Genomic DNA, 6000 nt, shown 5'->3' with positions numbered 1-6000 from the left:
GCTAGTTCCTGTAGAAGAATGCAGAGACATATTGTTCTGTATATTCCTTGAGGAGGAACCAGTACCCTGCCCCATGCTGTACTCCTGTTTCTTTCTGCATTCTCTCACTGCCCTAATTAGTAACTATTTGAATATGCTCTTTGGATCTCAGGTAAGGTCTAGGAGGCTGAAAACCTTTTTCCTACAAACCAGAAATGGGGGACACAGAAAGTCTTCTGGGCCCAAGAGGGCCCCACAGGGGCCTGCTCAGTTTCAACCCCCGCCCCCCACCTTTTCTTTGATACTCTTCAATCTTGAGGGGAACAGGTGTTGAACAAGAAAGGGAATAACACTTTGGATAGAAAGGTTAATCATAAATTTGTCAGAGGAACTCGATTTTAGGAGGACTCATTTTCAATAGTATGTGGATTATAGATCTAAAGGTGAATGGTAAAGAAATGTAGATTCTAAATCAGTGCTGTTCAATAAAACTTTCTGTAATAATAGACATATCTTACACCTGCACTTGTTACCGAGTCCAAGCTCGCTCTGCTCGCCGGAGACAGGCCAATGAATCGGAGACGAGGTGCTGATGTTGCCGAAATATTGGCTTCCCTGTGCACCGATGCCGAACAGAAACACGGAGGCAGAGATTTTGGAGGAAGGGAGAGATGGCTTTATTTTTCTGCCAGGCAGAAGGGAAGACACAGCAGGCTAGCGCCGCAAGAACTGTGCCCTCCTGTCCTGGGGAATCACAGGGTGTCTTATAGGTGGAACTCGCAGTCCAGGATAAGTGATAAGGATCAAAGTGGTGAAGGTCTTGCATTCTTCTTCTTCTTGCAGTATTTTAAAACAGTCCCTGCTGGCTTCAGGCAACCTGGTAATTGGGTCCGTTTATCTCTGGGTTATGGCCTGCGTAAACAGCTACAAGGGGTGATTTGCTACAAGAGAATGCAGTGAGAGTAAATGCTAGAGGCAGGGAACAATTCATATGGAATCAGAGTAATTAGCTTTGTTTAGCTTTGTGAAGTACAAGTCTAGTTACAAGTGTTCATTAGTAGTAACAGCTAAAGAATAACCAAGATTGCTTAGCTCTTTCAGGCCTGTTTATGCTGTTTTCCCAGCCTGTTCACTGTTGCTTGTTTTCCTTGTTTATCAGAAAAGTCTCATTTCTATTTTTGCTGCAACAAATTCCCCACTGCTAGTTCATTCCCTCCATATCAATGGAGGAAGGGAAACGGGCGCCCTTCTTGTCTGACTGAGGACAAAACTTCAGTTTTGCTCCATTTGACAAACACCAGCTGTCCAGCCCAGGGGCCCATCTATCTTCCATTTCAAATCCCCCCTGAGACATGAACCCCAAGAAATCTTTATTGGGAGGATGAGGGACTACGGTCTGTCTTCTGTAGCTGGCTGGCAAGGGGCTCATAGACCCCACCTAGTTGGGGTCATGGAGCTCTTGCCGTGTTTTATTAAGGGGCCCCACGGTGACTTTTGCTGTTATTTTGGCAGGATCTGTTCTTAGAAATAGCTGGAATCTTTGCATCTTCATTATCTTGATGTGAACCTGTTGTACTCTGGAGGAGACAGAATTTAACAAGTAGTTTTTTTAAAAAAAAAAAAAAGAGGCCAAAGATTAGTAAAAGAATTATTGTAACCAGGGGCCCACGCAAGAGTAAGAGCCACGTTTCGTTTGGTAGTAATTTTGATCTTAGTCCAGATAAAGTCAGCACTTGGGTTACCCTGTCCAAAGGAATGGAGCCATTTGGCGTGGTCATGTACATTTTTGATGTCCTTTTTATTAACCCAGTGTGATTGATGTCGGTATAACAGACTCAGAAGTAGTTGGAGGAGTGACAACCTGAACATTTATAGACAAAATAGATCTTATCTCTTTTTAGGAGAATAAGCCTGAATCCCAGTCAAGACTTGGCACTTTGAGGAGACCTGTAAGCAGGTTGCCAGTTGGCTAGGTTTATCCAAGTAGGTTTTAATCTTTGATGTGGTATTAACACAAAAAACAAAGCAGTTGTCACCATTAACAATTTTTTATGCTTCTCTAGGTATGAGAAGATGCAAGATTTGGGGCTCATAAAATCTTTTCCTGAAAATATCTAACCATCTGAAGGACTGTTCTGTTTTTCCCAGAGCACAGAGTGCCTCATTCCTTATCTCCACACTGAATTCCTTTCAGGGGGTGTTGAAGGTCACCAGCTACAGTGGCTCATGATTTAAGCCTTGTAGAAGTAGATGGAAAGTGTCAGTTTTTAGTCAGCAGGGCTCCTTTATGGTCATAAGTTCAACCATGGTTTGGCGCATTTCATGACCATTTTGTCCCGTGTTGCTAGGAATGCTCATTCCCAGGTCTGGCAAAGATTTTGCTGATAGGGCACTCCATGTGCTATTACTGGACTAGGCCTTTACTGTATCCAAAAGTCTCTGGACCTGTCTTCCTAGTCTTTCATGGTCCAGGAAAATAATCCCTCTTGTTGCTTCTCCCCATATCTAGAGTTAGACTACTGCAATCATTGATCTCATATGGAACTATATATCACCATTTTATCAGAGGATCAGTCACACATTTGGTAACATAAGAAACAACAATATTCTTTTGAAATAGGCAAAATACAAATAACATAGCTAGCAGTATTAGTAAAGTCATAAGTAAGAATTAAGCCAAGAACTTCCATTAGGTGCAGCCCAGTATATCTCAGGTCATCTAACTTATTAGTGTGTTCTGTACCAATCCTTATCTTTCAGGGAAACTATATATTGGCACTGTCCATAAGGCATCCAGTCCAGTTTCTTAGCGTTACTAGACTGATTATCCTTAGTATGATTTATTTGTTCCTAGCATAGGGGAGTCTTTAAACTTAAATTACCATAGCCTGGTGTTAATTACATAAATCCATCCCATAATTGTGGGAGGTTTTATTCCTTGGCTGAAATTTTGCTTGTTGTTCTGATTGAACTTTGAGTAATAGAGGAAAATTCAGATTTATGGTCAGCATCAGAGCAGGTACTATTAACTGGTCAGGTGAGGGGATCTCATCTAGTAATATCAACAGTGGCCTGAACATGATTATAATTTTCCTTTTAAGATAAATTTCCTAAGAGTCAACCAATTATAGCCTTGGAGTAGAGAAATCCACTCAGGTAACCCAGAAGTACTAGACATAGGTAATTGGCCACAAATCAACAATTGGATCGATTTTTAAAACTAGCATAGGATCGTGCCTATGATAGAAAAACATTTGATTCATATACAAAGGTCCAAGAAGTCAAGAAAACATTAGAAATGGTCATACAAGTCAGGTCCAGGATCGTGGGTAAGCTGTCTACTTTTGATGTCTTCTTCTCATCCTGGTGTGAGTGTAGTTTCTTCTCTGTTTGAGCGTTGTTTTAAGGTGATTTTGAGGTCAGTCGTTCTCTCTGATAAGGGTCCTTTCATCCAGGTTGGAGATAGTCCTTTAAATTGTATCCTTTCCAGTATGTATAATTCCCTGGTTGTAAGTCATAGGGCATCCGATCTTCATCTAAAGATAGACTACTGAGATAAGCTTTAGAAACAAACTTAGAGTGTCCTTTAATAATCTAATTAAACTTTTAGCAATATAACATAACAGCAAGGAACTATCTGGGAAGTGAGTCTTGGTAAACACAGACCTTAATTAACAAAACTAGAATTTAATATTTAGTGAAACATAATTTTTTTCCATTCTTAGGGCATTAATCTTGTAGCCAGGGAAGGCTTTATCCTATCAAATAAAATGAGATTTGTCAGGGAGCCAGAAAAAGCCAAGTGGCCATCTTGGATTTTCCATGGCCCTGACTGTTTAATTTACAGCTATTGTTTACCCATGTTAAACTTTTTGACTTAGGAATAGACCGTTGCCATGCTACAAAGAGATCAGGATAGCAAAAGTCTGACAATGAGGGGCTAATTTGTGTAGAAGCTAAATGAACCTTATCTACGTGTGCCAAAATCTTCATAGATCATTTTGAAATAATACTTATTTACTTAACCAAAATAACGAGAGATTTTAAAAGCACATACAAATCACTGAAGGCAAAGAAATTTACATAATCTGTTATTAAGAGCAGCACTCCAAGAAAACTTTGTTCTCTTAACAGAGAGAGAGAACCAAATTTCAGTCTGGTCTCAACAAACTTGGTCTGATGATTTATATAACTGTAATTGATCATATAGGCTTTTTTGCTTGCTGAAATTTTTATAAGTGGTCTCAGAGTGAACTTTTAAAAGACCTCTCAGGAAAGTCACACCAAGGGTTTGTCACAGATTTTGCTTACCAGATCTAGGTGAATTCCTCCCTTTTCAAGTTCCCCGAAATACCTTGAGATTTCTGTACCTGTGAGATAGCTTTCCTAATTTATCTGATAAAGCTGCTGGGGACCTAAGAGTTTCCAATCTCTGGAGGGAGCAGATAGAGAGAAAAGATAACTGTTTTAATTTTACACACAGATATAAATTACCAAATTATTGTAAATCATAAGTAGCTTGAGGAGAAGAGCTTCTTTATATCCAGTTTATCATTATGGTCTGAAAGTCAGAAACTTGTGTTTATCCAAAATTCCTTTTTATAAATCTTCTTGAAGAGGAATCATTTTTGCAAAGGCATAAGAGTAAAACCGTGTAAGTGTCTATAATGACAAAAGACTTAAGGAACGTTTAAAATCTTATTACAATGTAATTAACAAGGTAACTTGGTTACTGTTGTGACATATGACACGATAATAACTAGAACTATAACTGATAACATTTTACCACGACATATCAGAATTTTTTGAAATTCCATATATAATTTCTAGAATATCTGTATTAGTAACAATTACCATACAATATAACCTAAGAAGATTTATTACACATTTGACAATACTTCCCATGTATTTTTAAAATATCAAATGAACCTAATTAGTGTAATATCTCTCTTTGGGATGTTTCAGGGGCCCTTTGAAGCATCCCAAAGTTAGCTAGAGGTCAAAGAAACTTCACTACAATTTGATTTGGGAAGTTTTATTAAAAAAAAAAAAAAAGGGTTTAGAACACTCAGTCACATAAGATCATATGTCACTGTGAAACAACAGTTATTCACTTAGCCAAAGTAACAGTAAAAGACTTTAAAGGCAAATATAGACCTGATCACTTAAAAGGTAAAGAATTAAAATCTGTCATCCAAGGCAGTTCAACATCTTAAGAAAACTTGTACCATGCACAAAACTCTTTTCTCGGGGTCCACTTTCCACAAACTTTTTTTATCACTTTCTGTATCCATCAACTTATTTTCCCATTCAGAAACAGCCACCTGTAAGTCAGTCCTACTTCCTTTTTCCTTAATAAAATGCAATTCCATTCCTCATACCTTTTTTAAAAATAAATTTATTTATTTTTGGCTACATTGGGGCTTCGCTGCTGCACTCGGGCTTTCTCTAGTTGCGGCGAACTGGGGGGTTGCAGTGAGCAGGCTTCTCATTGCGGTGGCTTCTCTTGTTGCGGAGCACGGGCTCTAGGTGCGCGGGCTTCAGTAGTTGTAGCTCGCGGGCTTCAGTAGTTGTGGATCCCGGGCTCCAGAGCGTAGGCTCAGTACTTGTGGCGCACGGGCTTAGTTGCTCCGCGGCATGTGGGGTCTTCCCGGACCAGGGCTCGAACCCATGTCACCTTAATTGGTAGCGGATTCTTAACCACTGTGCCACCAGGGAAGCCCCCTCATACCTTTTTTACTAAAAACATACATCCTACTTTCCTTAAGCAACCATGAACTATCCTTTATATCAGCACTCTGTAGGTTGGTAAATATACATCCAAATAATAATTTTTGAAGAATGTGCTTTCTTATAGAAAACACCTCAGTGTGGCACCAAACACATTTTTTAATAGTTCTAAATCTTTTGTTTCTCTGTAAAAGGAAGCCAATGTTCAGTAATTACAGTTTCAGTATCTTATTTTATTTGGAAATGGACTAGTTATTTAATAAACTTCCATCCTTTAACTTAATTTAGCAC

Source organism: Mesoplodon densirostris, chromosome 3 (assembly GCF_025265405.1).
Source record: "Mesoplodon densirostris isolate mMesDen1 chromosome 3, mMesDen1 primary haplotype, whole genome shotgun sequence".
NCBI classification, from domain to species: domain Eukaryota; kingdom Metazoa; phylum Chordata; class Mammalia; order Artiodactyla; family Ziphiidae; genus Mesoplodon; species Mesoplodon densirostris.
Note: the sequence above shows the minus strand (reverse complement) of the source record.